General features: G+C 36.1%; 1 long non-coding RNA gene across 3 annotated transcripts in view; it reads right to left on the bottom strand.

The window, feature by feature from the left end:
* The window catches only part of LOC107974679 (uncharacterized), a 39790-nt gene extending 18168 nt beyond the window's left edge, over window positions 1-21622 (bottom strand). Inside the window, exons 1-2 of one of the 3 annotated variants that reach the window (XR_001717595.3) lie at window positions 21529-21622; window positions 2485-2677 (exon numbers count right to left, since the gene is read on the bottom strand). This is a non-coding gene — a long non-coding RNA (uncharacterized LOC107974679). The remainder of the gene's footprint in view (window positions 1-2484; window positions 2678-21528) is intronic. The other 2 variants (XR_008548316.2, XR_008548317.2) reach the window with 2 other exon arrangements.
* Window positions 21623-23266: the final 1644 nt, after the last annotated feature.

Here is a 23266-nt window from a genome sequence, read left to right as displayed (position 1 = left end):
CAATGTAGTAGATATATGACTGTGGTCAAGTTACTTATGCTATCTGTGCTTCAGTTTCCAAATCTATAAAATTCAGATAATAGCGTTAACTTCATGAGTTTGAGTATATATACATATTAGTGTTCAACATGGTACCTGGCATGTAGTATATATTATACAAGTGTTTTGCTAGTATTACAATGCTGGCAACACTAAGTTGTTTAACTCCCTCCTCATTGGAAACTGGACTGATCACAAACTCTAGGATTGGGTTTGTGACTCCAGATATGAAGAATTAGAGGCACCCCATGCAGGCATCTAAGCAGGTTATTGCATCAGAAAGCTACTCCACATTGACCACAGCTCGGATTTTAATTCATGTGAGAAATGGACAGAAAAAGTTAACTTTTCCACCGCATTACTACATTCTAATCATATATTTGCACATAAGAAAGCAAAATAATTTGTTTAGGAAACTAGATAAACCCTGGTCATTGTCTCTATTGACCAAGTGAAAAAACTATGTACAATCAGTTTTATCATCTCCACTAAGCTTGTTTTACTTATTTTCACATTTGGTATCAAAGTAAAGGTATACATTTTTCTTATACATTGTATACCAGTTGTACAAGGCCCTTGGTTTTCTTGTTTTGTTTTAGGTTTAGTGGCTTCCATTTATGTAACATATTTCTATTGATAAAAGAAAAACTTCAGCTGAATTAATCTAAGGAAGTTTAATTGAGCAATGAGAGATTCTTGAATCGGGCAGCCTCCAAAATCACAGCAGATTCACAGAGACTCCAGGGGTGCCTCGTGGTCCTCATGGTCAGAACAAATTTATAGACAAAAAGGTGAAGTGGCTTACAGGAATTGGAAGTGAGGTACAGAAACAGTGAGATTGGTTAAGCTTGACGTTTGCCTTATTTGAATGCAGTTTGAACATTCAGCAGTCTATGAGTGGTTGAAGTATGGCCACTGGGATTGGCCAACACTCAGCCATTGTTACAGGTGCATAGTATTAAGTTAGGTTTTCAATTTTGTCTGACTACTAAGCTAGGTTACAGTTCATTCACAAGGACTCAAATAGAGAAGTATGGAGTCCTTCTCAGGCCATATTTAGTTTGCTTTAACAATTCCCCACTTTCGGTCATTTTCTCAATTTTGAGAAACTGACCAAAATCTTAGTCATTCATGTTACTATTACTATCATAAATGTACTTATATGGTTTTGAAACTCACTGGGAAACAATAGAATAGTGTGTTTTGCAAGGAGAGAATAAGGACTGAGTAGAGGGTACCTCCTTATGCTGGAACATCCTGTCCACAGGAGAAAAACAAAACCCAATCTGTTCTAGGATCTATGTGTTTCTTAAAGCCTTAGTTTGGTTATGTCACATTTAGCACACGTGACTCCATTTTAGTTTGGTTTGGTTTGTTGGGGCCTAGTGCATAAGCTCAGTCCAAAATAATGGCCTCCCATAATTTCGTTTAAAAAAAAAAAACTCCCCCTTTTCAGCCAGGTTCTCACTTAGGTGAGAGTGTGACCAAAACTTAGGGCCTCAGCACTACTCTCAGTTACCATCATTTTGGGTTTCTGGTCTCAGTATGTCATTCATATTTTATGGTGTCCTCGTGGTCACACATTTCTTTCAGCTTTTGTTATTCTAGTTGAAGAGAGACCATTTGATGTTCTAGAGATGGCTGCATGCAAATACTTAAAACCTTTAAGAGAATACAGCGCACCAGGGAGACTATTACTGTGACCATCAGGAGGATAATACCAAGAGTTTGGAGTATGTGCCTTATCCAGAGTCCCCATAAACCAAACCACATAAAATTAAATAGATTAAAGAATGAGCTAGATGAAGAATCTACTCATTTGACTAAGTGTCCTTTTTATTGAAACCCTACAAATGAATTTTTATAATCTACATTTGATGTATTTCTCCATAGGCCACTAGTGTCAGCATCTGCACAGGTACTTTTCTATTTAGCCAATTGTATTATTTAGCATAACTTTCACAAGAGGATTTAAAGTCTGTTGTGTAATGATAGCCTTTAAGGTAGAATTTGCTGTAGAGCATATTGTGAGGGTGACATTTCTAATTATTGTCTCTTTTATTCTAAATCATGGAAAAAGGCCTAACAAATGATGTCCTTCTAGAAGAGTGAAGGCCTCCTGGCACTGTTCTCTTTAATCCTTGATGTGGATTAAGAGGAGTTTTGACCCCCAAAGTTTCTCACCTACATTGGGCCTTCATCTTTTATCTATTAAAGTATAAGGTTATTCATGTATAAGACTGGCTGCACATTCCTTCACAAATAAAAGTATGCCCTATAAGTTCAAATAATAGACACCCTTTTTATAGAGGCATAAACAAAGAAAAAATATTCAAAGATAAGAGTCTGATGATAATAGAAGTCTTGATCTGTGATCTCGGGAAAAGTTGTTGACATCAAGGATGCCATCTTTTTCTGGGGAGAAACATTCCTGGTTAGTTTTACCTTAAGGTTTCCAATGGGTGCAGTTCCAGGAGTGTGGCGGGACCCTTCTCAGTTGTGAGATTATGAACCCAAAGTTCAAGTCTCCAAAGATTTGCTGTAGTGTGGATGGCAAGGACAGTCTTTCTCCGATGTTTTCAGAAAATCCAATCTTCCAGTTCTAGATTGTGAAGGGATTGTCCTCAATGAATTTTACCTGGCAAAAAAACACTGTAGCATAATAATCTACTGTTATAACATCAGCTTTCTTGCATGGGAAAGCTTTTATACAACCAGAAAGCATGCGTTGAAAATGACAATTGAATGAAATCCCTTTATAAATATTTAAATGGCCCATCGGGTAGCAAAATGTACCCGAAGCTTTGATTGTCTTCCCAGGAATATGGAACTGAATATTGGTTTAAAACTATTCCTGCAATTTATAAGTCACCACATGAATATATTCAGTTTGGATTATTTTATCTTTTCCATGATGAGTCATGGAATGCAGAACCTTTAATAACAAAAGCTTTAAGGACTCAGAAAGGACAAGCGTGGCTGTCCTGGTTGTTCAAGAGTCCATGCTTAACATTGAACTTATGTCCTCTTGAATAGCAGTTGTTTCTCCAATTTAGGTGCATAGCACTGATAACTAATGGGTTATCATAGGTAATTTGACTTAGACCATGGAGTTCATTCAAATTGTATATTTAAACAATTTTAATATTGGCTGATTTAGCATGATAAGCTCGAGCTTGATTTTGAAAGGTTTGTTAAATACCAAAGTCTTAAAAACATTGGATATTACAAAACAGAATCTTAGGACCATAAGTCATTCATTAGGCAAAATGATAACTCAAAATTTTTTTAAGTAAAAAATATTATTCTGAGAGAGAGGAGTCTCAGCTTTCCAAACAAGACCCAATGAAGACAGCATAAAGCCAACTGACTCTGTCTCTTTTCTTTCCCTGCTCCCCTTTTTCTTTTATAGTTTACTTAAGAGGTAAACAAAAACCTTTTGTTATCTTTTAATATTACATAAAAATCCTTTTTAAAAGGCCAAATTTTATGTTTCCATTAATGTATTTTTAATGTTAAAGCTAGTTTTTAATAACTTTTTATAAATCTTTTCAGTTTTAATTAGTTTAACCGTAAGGTAAGATTTTTATAAATCTTTTGTAGCCCTTTACAATTTTTTCTCAGAGCAGTACAATGTTCTGTGAAAACTCTGTTGTGCTTCTCTATTCCAATGTCCAATTTATGAAAAAAAATCCTGAATAATGCCATTTTAACTTTAGCCAATATGTTCACACATAGAATCTCTTATAATTAGCTGTTATAAACCTTCCACAAATTTTTCAAACTTCATTTAATTTAAAACAGTCCTTTAACCCTCTAACCTAGGCAAAAATTTACATTCCCACATTTTCTTATAATCTCTTACAAAAAAACACACTTCATTCTCATTACACACCTTGCATGTAAACCTGTTTTTTCCATAATCTCAATTACATATTACAATGTTGACTCTTAGAAACTTTTACTTTTGGTGAAAACCTTGGTAAGTAAGGGATTTTAATTATGTACTAGGTATGGAGTCTAGGACCCAGACAGAAATGCAGATAAGGTCTGACTCTTTCCAGCATCTAACGCCATGTGTCCCATGCCTTGCCTAGCTGTAAAACAGGCATCTGTACAGTTAAGAGTCATAGTGGCATTTTATGAAGCATTTGGGAGACCTAATCACCTTTAAATTGTACAACATTTCTGGCATGAACTTCTTTTCATAAATTCTTTCACAACTTACATAGACCATGTACAACATGTTTAGATATTCTGACTTGCCTTAAACATCCCCCTTTTTAAACAACTAGTCATTTTACTTTAGGACAAGAATTTACCATATAACATCCTTTCTTATATAAAATCTCTTTTCTTTATAACATTCTTTGCATAGCTAGGGGGCATGGCTAATTCCATATATCTCCTGGTCTTATTTAGAACTTAATGCCTCCAAAATAAATTGAACAATTTTCAAAAGTCAAAGCAGTTTATGACGACCTAAAAGCAGTTAGCAAACCTAATATCTGACCTGCATAATTTAGACAAAAATGTATTCATTTTATCAATAATCTTTAAAGCTGTTTTTATTTCCTAAAGATTACTAAAGTTACATAAACTAAAAGGAATTACAGTTTTTATTTTGTTTTCAAAATATTTGATTTAAGCGCTTATTTTTATTTAAGCCAATTAATTAATTAGTGCTCTTTTATATAAACATTACACACAACACATATATAATTACACAGACAGAAGAAGATTACTTCAGTAGTTGTAAAATGTTTCATTTGCCAGTTTTTAAGTTTCTTAATTGTTTATTGGCTTTAGGGTGGAGCCCTTGGAAGAACAGGGCCAGGAAAGGGGTTTCAGGTGCCTCCTGTTTTTCCCAAGGCGTCCAGGCTGTTAGAGCTTGAATATCCACTTCTAATTAAGCTGACTTTTAACCATAGCACTCTTTAATAAAGTCCTTTTAAAATTTCTTACCACCCGATTTTAGCCAGGCCAGTGGATTTTCAAAAGAAAATGTCAAAGGTAACCTCCCAGGTGATCAGAGAAAGGACAATTTAAGATCGTTTATAGTGGAGAAGAGACAAGACAAGGTTATGCAGATATTAAACCAAAAAAGGACTTACTTCCTAAGCAGGAAATCAAACCCAGACCACCAGTGTGAAAGGCCAAAATCTTAGATACTGAGCTACAGCACAGGGCAGTCTCGACTGTCCTTCCCAGGAGTCTATAGAGTAGTTCCTTTTGAAATTGCAAAGGCTTTTAACTACTCGAGATAATTTTTAGAGCTAACTATGACATAAACCCCAAAATTCCTGTTCCCTGGAAGGTGGAATCCAAGAGAAAATACTGTCATGTGGTCACAAGGTCAAGTTCCCAAGGACCTAAAACAAGACAGAGACCCTATCTAGTTTTTTTTATTTGTTTCAGGGACTTGCAGGAAAGTTTCTTATTGACCAGCTTGCTGGGCCGTCTGGAGCAGCAAGCTTATGAGGGCCTAAGCCTATGTTTTATCCTAAGGTACCCCTCAACCCAGAAAAACAAATTCATAGCACAAATACATCAGTTTAAGACTAGCCTCAGAATTCTTTTCAACATTAATCAAAACCTTACAGAAGAGATAAACAGTGATTTTTACCATTCATTCAACTGTACAGAGAGAGAGAAGCCAAAAATCTGACTGGTAAGAAATTCTTACCCTTTTGCCAGCATGCCAGGCTTCTGGGTTCCCTTTCCCTGAGCGGCCCTAGTGACTCAGCTTGCTGTATCATTGCAATGGGGCCAAGCTGCATGATAAAGGAAAATTATATTTTTTTGTTCTGGCCAGAGTAAAATATGTGTGATAAAACATAGACATTAGCCACTCTGCTTAGCACTTAATATCAAACTGGCAAGGCTTAAGTTTGCCCCTGGTTGGGCCCCATCATCATTAATCCAACCTCTGACCATGAGTTTCAACATGTGGTCTCTGGGCAAGATGGTTGCCCTGAGTAATAGGCAAGATAAGAAAGGGAAAGGAGAGAGAGAAAAGCATTGCCTGTGGCAGGGTGGGGAAGGCAAAAAGGCCAGAGAAGACCACCCCCCATGCCAGCGACACTGAAAAGTTCAAGTGGCTGCTTTTTTATAGCAAAGGGATCTTTTCCAGCAGTGTCATCATCTCTCATGTTTCCCCTTTTAGGGAGGAAAAAGCTCCCTATATCCCACAATCCTGTACATTCCTAATCCTGTCACCTGCAGCCGTCAGGAAAGAGCGCAAGGCAGATTATTCCAAAGAGAATAGCAGTTGACATGCTGTAGTGCCAAACCCATTCTTAGCCAAAAGGAACTTTACTGAGAGCCCTCATTTTCAAATGTACTTCAATGCATTGTTGTTCATTCTGATGTTCCACTGTGAGTTATCTTTAGTAATATTTTGGTGTTTCTGTAAGACTTCGCTGCCTCCCAGACCTAATGTATAAGCCAGAAGGAACTCAGTTTTCCAGAAATTAAGGATCCCATTTTTACCTAAAATATTGACTTTACTCTCAGGTTCTCTTGATTAACTTAGCCAATGATTGTTTTTTTCCTACCTAAGCACACAAGAAAAATGAAACAAAGGGGTAGAACAGAAAAATCCCTGTGAATTTTCAAAAGACAAATTTTATAAACCCTGCAATATACTGCTTACTACCAGTTCCTTTCTGACCTAGTCAGATATAAGAGGCCTCTAACTGGATTCAAACCAGTTAATTCCCAGATCAAATCCATTCTTGGACCCAGTGCAGTTTCTGTCACAACTCTAAACCCAGTTTGGATCAGAAATCTGCTCAAAGAAACTCGGAGAGCTCAAAACGCAAATCCGTGGAGCTCCAAAATCTGAGAGGGAGCTTACCCGTGATCCCCAGCTGCTCTGAGAGATCAATGGACACAAGTGAGTCCTGCAGGTATCTTGAGTGTTCACTCAGCACTTCTGGGGGTCACTAGAAGCTCCACTTTGGATCCTACTCCTGACACCATCTGAGAAAAGAAAAACTTCAGCCAAATTAATTTAAAGGAGTTTAATTAAGCAATGAAAGATTTGCAAATTGGGCAGCCCCCAGAATCACAGCAGATTCACAGAGACTCCAGGGGTGCCTCGTGGTCCTTGTGGTCAGAACAAATTTATAGACAAAAAAGTTAAAGTGACAAACAGGAATCGGAAATTAGGTACAGAAACAGTGAGATTGGTTACAGCTTGGTGTTTGCCTTATTTGAATGCAGTTTGAACATTCAGCAGTCTATGAGTGGTATAGCCACTGGGATTGGCCAACACTCAGCCATTGTTACAGGTGCCTACTATTAAGTTAGGTTTTCAATTGTGTCTGACTATTAAGATAGGTTACAGTTCATCCACAAGGACTCAAATATAGAAGTATGGAGTCTTTCTCAGGCCATATTTATCTTGCTTTAACTCTATCTTCTATTTTATAACCATTGGTTCCTCAATAACATCTAGAATGCCACAAATCACCACAAAAGTAAAAACTGGGTGATGGATTAAATGAGAGGGAGGGAGGGATGGATGGATGGATGGATGGATGGGAAGAGAGAGAGAAATATATGTCCTTGACTCTTTTTTTATTTTGGTGATTTACACCAAGAAAAGAAAGCTAACAAACTGTTTAATCAGAACTATATCAACTTTTAGGTTTAAAAAATTATTTTGTGAAAAATCCATTAGAATATTTCAGAGATATGATGATTGGTATGCAGATAAATTTCATTTTTAAATATTTGCTTAGGAAAAGTTAGAATTTTTCAAAATATAAAATTATGAATTACATAAACACTCAATCATATTTTGTCCCTTTTGATAGATTATGTGAGTAAAAGAAACGCACAAAAGAATATAGATGGATTCAATGACATATAAAATCTTTATAATCTAAGCCAAATAAAATTATATAGCACTGGCAACTTTGTCATGACTAAATTTATGAGTGTAACACTAAATAATGAACTGTTTTGTGTGTGACTTATAAAGTAGACTCATTGTTGAATGGGAGAAATATATTATCCAATGCATTTTGAGCAAGATGAAATGTAAGGTACCATTTTTATAGAAATATTTTAGAGGAAGCTGTTCAACATTGCAGGATAATAGCCGTTACTTATAAAATACAGCATTTCCCCTCTGATTCATAGGAAAGTAACAAGATCTTTATCAGAATGTTCTCATTTCCACATAATTCAAATACCATGTATATCAAAAAATAACAAGTAAAGACAAAATTGATTAAATTTTAGAATATGAATGGCATTGATCATAGTGAATACATTTGACAAAATCAAATAACCAATGGAGCATATTCATTTTGGTGAGTATTCTTAGTAAAGTCTTTAGGTCTCAGTTTCTTTTGAAAAATAAACTGGTTGTGAATATTACATGAGATAAAATAAACGGAAAGGCACATTGTAAAAGAGTGATAAAGCAATACATAAATATAAATTCTAAATGTTATAACATTGTGCATAGCCATTGTGCATGTTAAATGTTCAAAAAATAACTGAGTTAATGATTGAGGCATTGCAGGAAGTCCGGGGTGAGGCATTTGGCAGGAACTGCCACACAGGACTATTTTCTTCACTATGACAATGCTCTAGCTGAGAGCGAATGTTTTTAATATAAACAGTTTTGCTCAGCTTAACAACCTACTGGATTCACTATTACAGTCATGAGTCATTTAACCACAGGGACATATTCTGAGAAATGTGTTGTTAGGCTATTTTGTCATGTGAACATCGCAGAGTGTACCTACATAAACCTAGATTGTGTAGCCTACTATGCTCCTAGGGTATTGCTCATAGGCTGCAAATCTGTACAGCATGTGATTGAACTGAATTTTGTAGGTAGTTGTAACAAAATGGTATTTGTGTGTATCTACACATAGCTCAATATAGAAAAAGTACAGTAAATATAGGTTATAAAATATTAAAAATGATATACCTGAATAGAGCACTTACCATGAATGGAGGTTACAGAACTAGTATTGGCTTGGGTGAATTTGTGAGTGAGTAATGAATGAAGGCTTAGGACAATACTGTACACTACAGTAGTGTCAGTAATGTTTAAACTGTGCACACTTAGGCTATGCTAAATTTATTCTTTTTAGTTTTCTTCAGTAGTAAATTAACCTTAGCTTACTGTAATTTTTTCTTCATAGACTTCATAATTTTTTAACTTTTTAACTCTCTCATAACTACACTTAGCTTAAAACATGAACACTTTTTTCCTTTATATACTTGTTCTATAAGGTTTTTCTATTATTAGGAATTTTTTTTTACTTTTTAGACTTTTTTGCTAAAAACTAAGACACAAACACACACATTAGTCTGGGCTTACAGGGGATCAGGATCATTAATATCACTGTCTTCCACTTCCAAATCTTGTCCAACTGGAAGGTCTTCACAGGTAGTAACATGCATGGAGCTGTCATCTCCTATGATAACAATGCCTTCTTCTGGAATACCTCCCGAAGGAGCTGCCTGAGGCTGTTTTACAGTTAGCTTTTTTGATTTTAATAAGTAGAAGAAATGCACTCTAAAATTACAATAAAAAGTATAGTATAATAAAACATAAACCAGTAACATAGTTGTTTATTATCATTACCAAGTATTATGTACTATGCATAACTGTATGTGCTACACTTATATATTCCTGGCAGCACAGTAGGTTTGTTTACACCAGCATCACTATAAACATGTGAGTAGTGCCTTGCCCTACTACATTTGGATGGCTACAGTGTCACTAGGTGATAGCAATTATTCAGCTCTGTTATAATCTTATTCAACCACTTTAGTGTAAGCAGTTCATTGTTGACCAAAATGGTGTAATGCAATACATGACTGTATTTAATACTGTTTCCACTATTCAAGCACAACAGATCATTCATCATCACAATATTATTATAATCAATACTATTCAAAGGAGAAAACACAAGCTCTGGAAACAATTTCAAGATAGGAGTTTAAATCAGTAATGCAAAAAAGACACATCATCAAAAAAACAGTATATAAAATGTGAGGTTGATGACACTTATGATATCATTATTCATAGGATGAAGAATTCTGGCATTTCCATTCATCTTTCTACCACCTATATGTCTAAGGCAGACATTGCAGAGCAACTACCTCAACAACCTTACAGCCCTTTTCCTTATGCCTTTCTATAATGCAGAAACAGAAAACTAAAACAAAATGACATTTCTCAGTCGCTTGCAGCTGAATTTTAAAATATGATTTAGATCCAGATGGGAATAAGACTTGGGCAACAGAATGAGAAAGAGGGCACCTTTCTGCTGCTTCAGATAATTCTGCTGGCAAGCCCAATGGTGGTGGTAGTTGGATTTCCAAAGCAGCAGTACTAGAACTTGTAGACACAAACAGGGCAGGATTTGAATAGGTTTGGACATGTAATTTATTACACCTTATGTTTGCAAAAATCTTAAATATTAAAAAAGAATGAAATGAAAATTTTAGAACTAAAAAAAATACAACAATCAAAATAGCAACTCACTGGATGGACTCAATAGAGGATGGTCATCAGAGAGGAAAGAATCAGTAAACTTGAAATTATCTGAACGACAAAATTTTTTTCTAGAAAAATACAATAAACAGAATCTTAGAGACTTGTGGCAAAATATTAAAAGACCTACTATTCATATCATCCAAATCCCAAAAGGAAAGAAAGTTTGATGGAGAAAAATATTTAAAGTGATAATGCATTTTAAAAACTTCCAAAATTGAGTTGGGTGTGGTAGTGAATGACTATAGTCCCAGCTATTCAGGAGGTTGAGGCAGGAAGATTGTCTGAACCCAGAGGTAAAAATTCAGCTGGGGCAAAATAATAAGACCCCATCTCTAAAAAAAAAAAAAAAGAACAACAGGGAGGCTTCCAAGATGGCCAAATAGGACCAGCTCTGGTCTGCTACTCCCAGAGAGATCGACACAGATGGGTGATTTCTGCATTTCCAACTGAGGTACATGGTTCATCTCACTGCGGCTAGTTGGACAGTGGGTGCAGACAATGGAGGGCAAACTGAAGCAGGGCAGTGTGTCTCCTCATAGAGGAAGCACAAGGAGTTGGGGGATTTCCCTTTCCTAGCCAAGGGAAGACATGACAGACTGCACCTGGAGGAATGATACACTCCTGCCCAAATACTGCACTTTTCCCACAGTCTTAGCAACCAACAGACCAGGAGATCCCCTCCTGTGACTGGATCGGCAGGTCACACACTCACAAAGCCTTTCTCACCACTAGCACAGCAGTCTGAGATTGACCTGCAATGCTGCAGATTGGCAAGGGAAGGGGTGTCCACCATTGCTGAGGCTTGAGTTGGCGGTTTTATGCTCACAAAGTGGCCAGGAAGCTCAAACTGCCCAGAGTCCACTGCAGCTCAGCAAGGCCTACTGCCTATCTAGATTCGACCTCTGTGGGCAGAGCATAACTAAACAAAAGAAAGACAGCCTCTGCAGGCTTAAACTTCCCTCTCTGACAGCTCTGAAGAGAGCAGTGGTTCTCCCAGCATGGTGTTCGAGCTCTGAGAACGGACAGACTGCCTCCTCAAGTGGGTCCCTGACCCCCGTGTAGCCTGACTGGGAGACAACTCCCAGTAGGGGCCAACAGACACCTCATACAGGTGGGTGCACCTCTGGGATGAAGCTTCCAGGGGAAGGATCAGGCAGCAATATTTGGTGTACTGCAGCCTCCACTGGTGATACCCAGGAAAACAGGGTCTGGAGTGGACCTCCAGCAAACTCCAACAGACCTTCAACTGAAGGGCCTGACTATAAGAAGGAAAAGTAGCAAACAGAAAGGAATAGCATCAACATCAACAAAAAGGACATTCACACCAAAACCCCATCTGTAGGTCACCAACATCAAAGACCAAAGGTAGATAAAACCACAAAGATGGGTAGAAAACAGAGCAGAGAAGCTGAAAATTCCAAAAACCAGGGCACCTCTTCTCCTTCAAAGGATCGCAGCTGCTCCCCAACAAGGGAACAAAACTGGACAGAGGAATGACTTTGACGAGTTGACAGAAGTAGGCTTCAGAAGGTCGGTAATAACAAACTTCTCTGAGCTAAAGGAGCATGTTCTAACCAATCGCAAGGAAGCTAAAATCCTTGATAAAAGGTTAGACGAATGGCTAACAAGAATAAACAGTGTAGAGAACACCTTAAATGTCCTGATGGAGCTGAAAACCAAAGCACAAGAACTTCGTGATGCATGCACAAGCTTCAGTAGCCAATTCAATCAAGTGGAAGAAAGGGTATCAGTGATTGAAGATCAAATTAATGAAATAAACCAAGAAGACAAGATTAGAGAAAAAAGAGTGAAAAAAAATGAACAAAGTCTCCAAGAAATATGGGACTATGTGAAAAGACCAAATACACGTTTCATTGGTGTACCTGAAAGTGACAGGGAGTTAGAAAACACTCTTCAGGATATTATCCAGGAGAACTTCCCCAACCTAGCAAGGCAAACCAACATTCAAATTCAGGAAATACAGAGAACACCACAAAGATACTCCACAAGAAGAGCAACCCCAAGACACATAATTTTCAGATTCACCCAGGTTGAAATAAATGAAAAAAAATGTTAAGGGCAGCCAGAGATAAAGGTCAGATTACCCACAAAGGGAAGCCCATCAGACTAACAGCAGATCTCTCAGCGGAAACCCTACAAGCCAGAAGAGAGAGGGGGCCAATATTCAACATTCTTAAAGAAAAGAATGTTCAATCCAGAATCTGATATCCAGCCAAACTAAGCTTCATAAGTGAAGTGGAAATAACATCCTTTACAGACAGGCAAATGTCTAGAGATTTTGTCACCACCAGGCCTGCCTTACAAGAGCTCCTGAAAGAAGCACTAAACATGGAAAGGAACAACTGGTACCAGCCACTGCAAAAACATGCCAAATGGTAAAGACCATCGATGCTATGAAGAAACTGCACCAATCAACGGGCAAAATAACCAGCTAACATCATAATGATAGGATCAAATTCACACATAACAATATTAACCTTAAATGTAAATGGGGTAAATGCCCCAATTAAAAGACACAGACTAGCAAATCAGATAAAGAGTCAAGATCCATCAGTGTGCTGTATTCAGCAGACCCATCTCACGTGCAGAGACACACATAAGCTTAAAATAAAGGGATGGAGGAAGATCTACCAAGAAAATGGAAAGCAACAAAAAAGCAGTGGTTGCAATCCTAGTCTCTGATAAAACAGACTTTAAGCCAACAAAGATCAAAAGAGACAAAGAAGGCCAGTACATAATGGTAAAGGGATCCATTCAACAAGAAGAGCTAACTATCCCAAATATATATGCACCCAATACAGGAGCACCCAGATTCATAAAGCAAGTCCTTACAGACCTACAAGGAGACTTAGACTCCCACACAATGATAGTCAGAGACTTTAACTCCCCACTGTCAATATTACACAGATCAATGAGATAGAAGGTTAACAAGGATATTCAGTACATGAACGCAGCTCTGCACCAAGCAGACCTAACAGACATCTACAGAACTCTCCACCCCAAATCAACAGAATATACATTCTTCTCAGAAACACATCGCACTTATTCTAAAATTGACCACATAATTGGTACTAAAACACTCCTCAGCAAATGTAACAGAAATCACAACAAACTATCTCTCAAACCACAGTGCAATCAAATTAGAATTCAGGATTAAGAAACTCACTTAAAACCACACAACTACATGGAAACTGAAAAAACTGTTCCTGAATGACTACTGGGTACATAATGAAATGAAGGCAGAAATAAAGGTGTTCTTTGAAAACAATGAGAACAAAGACACAGCATACCAGAATCTCTGGGACACATTTAAAGCAGTGCGTAGAGGGAAATTTACAGCACTAAATGCCCACAAGAGAAAGGAAGAAAGATCTAAAATCAACACCCTAACATCACAATTAAAAGAACTAGAGAAGCAAGAGCAAACACATTCAAAAGCTAGCAGAAGGCAAGAAATAACAGATCAGAGCAGAACTGAAGGAGATAGACACAGAAAAAACCCTTCAAAAAATCAATGAATCCAAGAGCTGGTTTTTTGAAAAGATCAACAAAATAGACAGACCAATAGCAAGACTAATAAAGAAAAAAATAGAGAAGAAACAAATAGATGCAATAAAAACTGATTAAGGGGATATCACCACCAATCCCACAGAAATACAAGCTACCATCAGAGAATAGTACAAACACCTATACACAAATAAACTAGAAAATCTAGAAGAAATGAATAAATTCCTGGACACATTGGATTAGTCCCGAGACTAATCCAGGAAGAAGTCAAATCTCTGAATAGACCAACAACAAGTTCTGAAATTAAGGCACTAATTAATAGCCTACCAACCAAAAAAAGTCCAGGACCAGACAGATTGACAGTGAATTCTACCAGAGGTATAAAGAGGAGCTGGTACCATTCCTTCTGAAACTATTCCAATCAATAGAAAAAGAGGGACTCCTCCCTAACTCATTTTATGAGGGCAGCATCATCCTGATACCAAAGCCTGGCAGAGACACAACAAAAGAAGAATTTTAGGCCAATATCCCTGATGAATATTCATGCAAAAATCCTCAACAAAATACTGGCAAACCGAATCCAGCAGCACATCAAAAAGCTTATCCACCATGATCAAACTGGTTTCATCCCTGGGATGCAAGGCTGGTTCAATATACGCAAATCAATAAACATTTTCCAGCATATAAACAGAACCAATGACAAAAACCACATGATTATCTCAATAGATGCAGAAAGGTCCTTCGACAAAATTCAACAGCCCTTTATGCTAAAAACTCTCAATAAACTAGATATTGATGGATCGTATCTCAAAATAATAAGAGCTATTTGTGACAAACCCACAGCCAATATCATACTGAATGGGCAAAAACTAGAATCATTCCCTTTGAAAACCAGAACAAGACAAGGATGCCCTCTCTCACCACTCTGATTCAACATAGTGTTGGAAGCTCTGGTCAGGGCTATCAGGAAAGAGAAAGAAATAAAGGGTATTCAATTAGGAAAAGAGGAAATCAAGTTGTCTCTGTTTGCAAATGACATGATTGTAGATTTAGAAAATCCCATCATCTCAGCCCAAAATCTCCTTAAGCTGATAAGCAACTTCAGCAAAGTCTCAGGATACAAAATCAACATGCAAAAATCACAAGCATTCCTATACACCAATAACAGACAAACAGAGAGCCAAATCATGAGTGAACTCCCATTCACAATTACTACAAAGAGAATAAAATACCTAGGAATCCAACTTACAAGGGATGTGAAGGACCTCTTCAAGGAGAACTACAAACCACTGCTCAGCAAAATAAAAGAGGACACAAACAAATGGAAGAACATTCCATGCTCATGGATAGGAAGAATCAATATCATGAAAATGGCCATTTTGCCCAAGATAATTTATAGATTCAATGCCATCCCCATCAAGCTACCACTGACTTTCTTCACAGAATTGGAAAAAAACTAAAGTTCATATGGAATCAAAAAAGAGCTCACCTAGCCAAGACAATCCTAAATAAAAAGAGCAAAGCTGGAGGCATCACACTACCTGTCTTCAAACTATACTACAAGGCTACAGCAACCAAAACAGCAAGGTACTGGTACCAAAACAAATATGTAGACCAATGGAACAGAACAGAGGCCTCAGAAATAACACCACACATCTACAACCATCTGATCTTTGACAAACCTGACAAAAACAAGAAATGGGGAAAGGATTCCCTGTTTAATAAATGGTGCTGGGAAAACTGGCTAACCATATGTAGGAAAGCTGAAACTGGATTCCTTCCTTACACCATATACAAAAATTAACTCAAGATGGATTAAAGACTTAAATGTAAGACCTAACACCATAAAAACCCTAGAAGAAAATCTAGGCAATACCATTCAGCATATAGGCATGGGCAAAGACTTCATGACTAAAACACCAAAAGCAATGGCAACAAAAGCCAAAATACAAACATGGGATCTAATTAAACTAAAGAGCTTCTGCATAGCAAAAGAAACTATCATCAGAGTGAACAGGCTACCTACAGAATGGGAGAAAATTTTTGCAATCTACCCATCTGACAAAGGGCTAATATCTGGAATCTACAAAGAACTTAAACAAATTTACAAGGAAAAAACAAACAACCCCATCAAAAAGTGGGCGAAGGATATGAACAGACACTTCTCAAAAGAAGACATTTATGCAGCCCACAGACATATGAAAAAATGCTCATCATCACTGGTCATCAGAGAAATGCAAATCAAAATCACAATGAGATACCATCTCACGCCAGTTAGAATGACGATCATTAACATGTCAGGAAACAACAGATGCTGGAGAGGATGTGGAGAAATAGGAAAGCTTTTACACTGTTGGTGGGAGTGTAAATTAGTTCAATCATTGTGGAAGACAGTGTGGCGATTCCTCAAGGATCTAGAACAAGAAATACAATTTGACCCAGCCATCCATTACTGGGTATTACCCAAAGGATTATAAATCATGCTACTATAAAGACACATGCACACGTATGTTTATTGTGGCACTATTCACAATAGCAAATACTTGGAACCAACCCAAATGTCCATCAATGATAGACTGGATTAAGAAAATATGGCATATATACACCATGGAATACTATGCAGCCATAAAAAAAGATGAGTTCATGTCCTTTGCAGGGACATGGATGAAGCTGGAAACCATCATTCTAAGCAAACTATCACAAGGACAGAAAACCAAACATCACATGTTCTCACTTATAGATGGGAGCTGAACAATGAGAACATATTGACACAGGGTAGGGAACATCACACACTGGGGCCTGTCAGTGGGTGGGGGGTTAGGGGAGGGATAGCATTAGGAAAAATACCTAATGTAAATGACGAGTTGATGGTTGCATCAAACCAACATGGCACATGTATACATGTGTAACAAACCTGCACATTGTGCACATGTACCATAGAACTTAAAGTATAATTAAAAAAAACAGGGAAAACATCAACAACAACAAAACAAACAAACCTTCATGAACTTAATTAAACTAAAAAGCTTCTGCACAGCAAAAGAAATAATCAGCAGAGTAGACAGACAACCCACAGAGTGGGCTAAAATCTTTGCAAACTATGCATACAACAAAGGACTAGTATCTAGAACCTACAACAATCTCAAACAAATCATCAAGAATAAAACAAACAATCCCATCAAAATGTGGCCTAAAGACATAAGTAGACAATTATCAAAAGAAGATATATAAATGGGCAACAAGTATATGGAAAAATGCTCAACATCACTAATGATCAGGAAAAAGCAAATCAAAACCACAGTACAATACCACCTTACTCCTCAAAGAATGGCGATAATTTAAAAATTAAAAAAAAAATAGATGTTGGTGTGGATTGGGTGAAAAGGGATCACTTTTACACTGTTGATGAGAATGTAAACTAATACAACCGCTATGAAAAACAGTGTGGAGACACATGTTTATAGCAGCACCATTCACAATTGCAAAAATATGGAACCAGCCCAAATGCCCATTAATCAATGAGCGGGTAAAGAAAATGTGATCTATCTATCTTATCTATGTATCCATCACATTAATTACTACTGAGTCTTAAAAAGGAATGAAATAATGGCATTCACAGCAACCTGGATGGAATTGAAGACCATTATTCAAAGTGAAGTAACTCAGGAACAGAAAACCAAACATCGTATGTTCTCAGTTATAAGTGGGAGCTAAGCTATAAGGACACAAAAGCATAAGAATGATAAAATGCACTTTGGGGACTTGAGGGGAGGGAATGCAGAAGGGAGTAAGGGACAAAAGACTACACATCGGGTACATTGTACACTGCTCGGGTGATGGGTGCACCAAACTCTCAGAAATCACCGCTAAAGAACTTATCCATGTAACCAAACACCACCTGTTCCCCAAGAACCTATTGAAATATAAAAAAGAAAAAGAATAACAGAATTGGAAGACTCATACTACCTGATTTTAACAAGAGCTACAATAATTAAAAAGGTGTGGGAGCATTAATTAAAGGATAGACACATACGTCAATGGGACAGAACAGAGAGTCCAGAAAAAGACCCACACACGTATGATCAACTGGGCTTTGACAAAAGTAAAAAGGTAACTCAATAGAAAAAGGATAATCTTTTCAACAAAATAGGTTGGAAAATTTAGACATACATATGTAAGGAAAAAAAAGATCCTCAACTAAGATGCCTTAGGTATGACATAAAATGCGTGATTCATAAAGAAAATGTAATAAATTTTATTTCACCAAAATTAAAAACTTTTTGTGTGTAAGGCCTTATTAGACAATAAAAATGCCAGTTACAGACTGGAGAAAAATTATTGCATATCGCACATGCAGTAAAAGACTAGTGTCCATAACCTCTCACCTTAAGATCCTAGCAAAAGAAAAGCAAACTAAACCCAAAGCTAAAGAAAGAAAGGAAACAATAAAAATTAAAATGGAGTTTTTAAAAATCGAGAGTAGAGAAATAAGAGAAAGCCAATAAAACCAAAAGTTCTTTCTTTGAAAATATCAACAAAATTGACAAACCTTTATTTACAATTACCAAGAAAAAAAATAGAAATAATTCAAATTATTAAAATCAAGAATGAAAGGTGGAACATCACCACCAATCTTACAGAAGTAAAAAGAACGTATAAGATAATGTCATAAATAAATGTATGCCAACAAATTAGATAACTAATATGCAATGGAAATATTACTACAAAAACACAAATTACCAAAACTGACTCAATAAGAAACAAAAAATCTGAGCAGACCTGTAACAGTTAAAGGGATTGAATCAGTAATCAAAAAACTTCCAACAAAGAAAAGCCCAGGGCCATATGGCTTCTTAGTGAATTCTACTAAATATTTAAAGAGGAATTAACACCAATCCTTCTCAAACTCTTTTTAAAAATGGCATAGATATAAACACTTCTTAATTTATTTTATAGGGCTAGTATTATCCTGATAGCAAAATCAGATTGACATTAAAAAAACTACAGATCAATATTCTTTATCAATACAGATGCAAAAATCCTTAACAAAATACTAGCAAATCAAATCCAGTAGCATATTTAAGAAATTATAAACCACACACCATGACCAAGAAGAAATTTTATCCCAGAAGCGTAAGGCTTAGTTGAACATTCTAAAATTAGTTAATGTAATACACTATATTAATGAATGAAGAGAAAAATATCTCGATAGATGAAGAAAAGGCATTTAAAAAAATCCAGTTGTCATGACAAACATCTCAAATAAAGGAAAACTTCTTCAACTGGAAAAAGAAAATTTATGAAAAATCCACAGTTAATATCATACTTAATGTAGAAAAACTAAATAATTTTCTGCCAAGAAGAAGAAAAAGATAAAGATGTCCACTCTCACTACTTCTAATGGAAATTGTGCTAAAATATCTATCCAGAGAAAATAGGGGAAAAAAGTGCATATAAAAACCTGCACATAAATTTTCATAGCAGCATTATTCATAATAGCTCAAAATTGGGAGCAACCAATTATCTATCAACTTATAAATGGATAAACAAAAAAACAAAAAATACACAAATATATATATCCATACAATTAATATATATATATCCATACAATGAAAAAATATATATATACATCTCCATATAATAAATATATCCATACCTTGAAATATTGTTTGGCAATAAATATAAATGAAGTACTGATATGTGCTACAATATGGGTGAAACTTGAAAATATTCTGTTAAGTGATAAAAGCCAGGCACAAAAAAACACATACTGTATGATCCCATTTGTGTAAAATGTTTTTCATTTCTCTTGTTTTGCTTTTCTGTTTTCCATAGAATAGCTTACTATTGCAGGCGGGGGGTGGGGTGGGAATTAGTATTATGTCCTGAATTTTTATGTGTATTTTTCTATAATGTACAAAGAGTTACATCCTCAAGTGAAAAGTTATGCCCCTTTTCTGTCATCTTTTTTTCATTACAGCTAACAGGTTTTGTTTTTCTAATTTCTCAATAATTTTAGTATTAGAGATGCCATAATTCTTACAAGAGGGAAGGAATCTCAGGAGGTCAGGCTGTTAGAGAAGAACACACAATTTGTTACATAGAACGTAACTATTAATGGGAAAAAGGGTTCTATTAGTAAAATGCAAGGAAGATAACACTTAACAGCTAGAAATTTTCTCCAAACGATCTATGTTTCTATTTTAAATTGTATCATGGATATTCAGTGTGTGTTCTAGCTGATTCTATTTGTTAACTGAATTTGCACTAGAAATTTGTTCATATTACATTATGTGATACGATAAATAATTTTCTGTGGCCATGCCAAGTTCATGAACTCTACAATATTCCCTGATATAGCACATATCTACTAGCTCATATGAAATATGTGGGCATTATTTCTTTTCTAAGAAATATGCCAAAATCCCATCCCCTGATTCACCAGTGGTTATTTTAGTGGTGCCCTAAATATTTTTCTTTTCTCAGTGTCACACAGAATCTGATAATATAAAAATTAAATGCTAACCATGGTTAAGTGAATAAAACATATGTAATTTAGAGGCATTTGTATAGAGATGATTCACCAAACTGAATATTGACCTTAAAAATATTAATGGATGCCATTAGAAAAAATAGATAGGTACAATTAAATCAAAGTATACTATTGGAAATTTTTTAAATCCAACTTTAAACACTAAATTAGTGTAATTACTACTAACTCTCTTCAATTATTTTACAAATATTTAATGAGTGGGTACGATATGGAAAGTAGTAGGTCAAGAACTGTGTAAGATATGAAGATGAATAAGATAAGATCCTGCCCTCTAGAGTTTATAATATAGAACCAGAGATAGGACATGAACAAAAACTATCACTGTACTTGAAAGTACAATGTACCAAACAGCAAAACGTAAGTACAGATAAGCTGCTATAGATATTTCTCATCTCAGGGACTCATTCTGCTGCCTTAAGGTAACTGGTAGAAAGGCTGTCTTTTTCTTACCTGCATTTATTACTAATGTTATACTCCTTTATTCAAATCATAATCTGAGAAATTAATTTAAGAAAGTAATCAACAGAAGCTGGGCATTATATCTATACCAGGAAAAAGTAGAAAAAAACACCTCTACACTCAATAAATGGGAAATAATTAAATTATTACACAATGATTTGATGAAGTAGGATGAAATCATTATATAATGTTCAACTAAGTATAGACATATGTAGCATAATTTTAAAATGTAAACAGGAAATTAGTTTTATTAGGATAGTGAGACTATGGGTATTATTTGGGAGGCAATCTTTAATGTTGTGATATTTTTACGATGGAAAAAATAAAAGAACATACATTGGCATTTATTTACTGAGGTATCACATCAAAGTATTCTGTTTTCCACATTATGCAGAAAAATTAAAAGATTAATTACCGAGGAAGCATTGCTTCTATACTCAACTGCACATCTGTGTTGATAGTGTGGTTGACCCAGTAGCACCTAGATTATGATTAAGACAGACGCACATAGCAACCAGGCATTATGAGGTTATGACATGATATTCCATAGAGTTCTCCAAACAGCTCCAAGAGCATTTACACTTTACTGGCAAACCATGTCCTTAAGATGGATAGTCATGAAGCTAACCAACCCCAGATTATTGCTGGTTTTTTTTACAAAAATTAAAACATCTGCTTTCTTTTTATCTATGTCCCTCCCTCTACTTTCATTGAAAAAAAAGAAAAATAATATGTTTATATCTTGCCTAAACAGTTTAGTAGATGGATAAGTGTTGATCTTTATACTAATAACTAGAAATGTTAATACAGAAAATTATTGAAATTTCATATTATATCCCTTTTCACTAATTGTACTCCCAAACAGGCTTATGTAATAAAAGTTGCCTTCAAGCCAAGTCCTAATGTCTACAGTCACATGGAATGGTTATCCACATTTCTTCCTCTTAAAGTTTTATTTTCTGATTTGGAAAGTATTACTTATTGAGACAACTTTTCATTAAATACTAAATTTTTTCTTAGCCAGCTCCCAGAGGGGAGGTAGTTTTATTGCAATATATGAACACATGGAATTTGCAGATATTTGTGGGCAAGCCCCTGCAACTATCTCATAGTTCACTGTACCAAATTTTTTATATCACGAGCCAAGTTTATTCTTCCTCATCCAGGATAGAGTTCCCTTCTAGAGGCTGACAAACACAAAAAAGGAGGAGATATTGTGTATCACACCTAAACCTAAAAACCCAAACCATGTTAAAATAGATTTTCACAACAAGAAGTAGACAGCAGTTTACTATGAGTAGAGTTTTTAAAACTAGTGCAGTGCCTCCAATTTTCTAAATTCAATCATAGAAGTATCAGGGAAAATTGACGTTTCATCTATGTACCTCACATTCGTGTTTAATTATTTACTAATTCATTCATTCATTCAATCACTATTTGTTGAGTGCTGACTATGGGTTAAAACACTCTGTTAGGCACTAGGAACATATTGCTAAACCGAAAGAAGATCGTTTCTATCTTCACAGAGGTGAATACAGACATTGAAGAACCAATTACAGAATTGCTTATTTAAATACACGCTATGAAGAAGAACTACAAATTTTTGATAGCATGTAACTGAGGTGGTTTTGCAAGATTCCTCGGGGGGGAAAATAGCACATATTCTGATATATGAAGGACAAACAAACCTAGGCAAGGTCAAGCTGCGAATAAGGAGACAGGAAAAAGGCAACAAAGGGCATTTTAGATGAGAAAAAAGCATGTGCATAGGCTCTGAGGCAGAAAGAAAAAAAAGGAAAGAAAGCAAAGAAAGAAAGAAAGGAAAGGAAGGAAGGAAGGAAGGAAGGAAGGAAAAAGAAAGAAGGAAGGAAGGAGCAAACTAGTGACAAGGAGGGCGGGGGTTGAAGATGGCTGACTAGAAGCATTTTAAGCCTGCTGCTAAACTTAGAAGAACTAGAGTAGTGTAGTGCATAGGTAGTTACACTTTGAGTTTATTTTCCAAGAGAGAACACTGAATTCAACAGGGAAGTGACAGGAGGCACCAAAAGTGGGAGTCGGTGGGGCGGATGGGAGAAGAGGCAACCTCCCTGGCCGGGATTGGCTGCAAGCCTGGAGTGACTTCTCAACACAGGGAAGGGATGAGTAAAAGACTT

Source organism: Pan troglodytes, chromosome 4 (genome assembly GCF_028858775.2).
Source record: "Pan troglodytes isolate AG18354 chromosome 4, NHGRI_mPanTro3-v2.0_pri, whole genome shotgun sequence".
Taxonomy (NCBI): domain Eukaryota; kingdom Metazoa; phylum Chordata; class Mammalia; order Primates; family Hominidae; genus Pan; species Pan troglodytes.
This window is presented reverse-complemented; position numbering and strand designations above follow the sequence as displayed.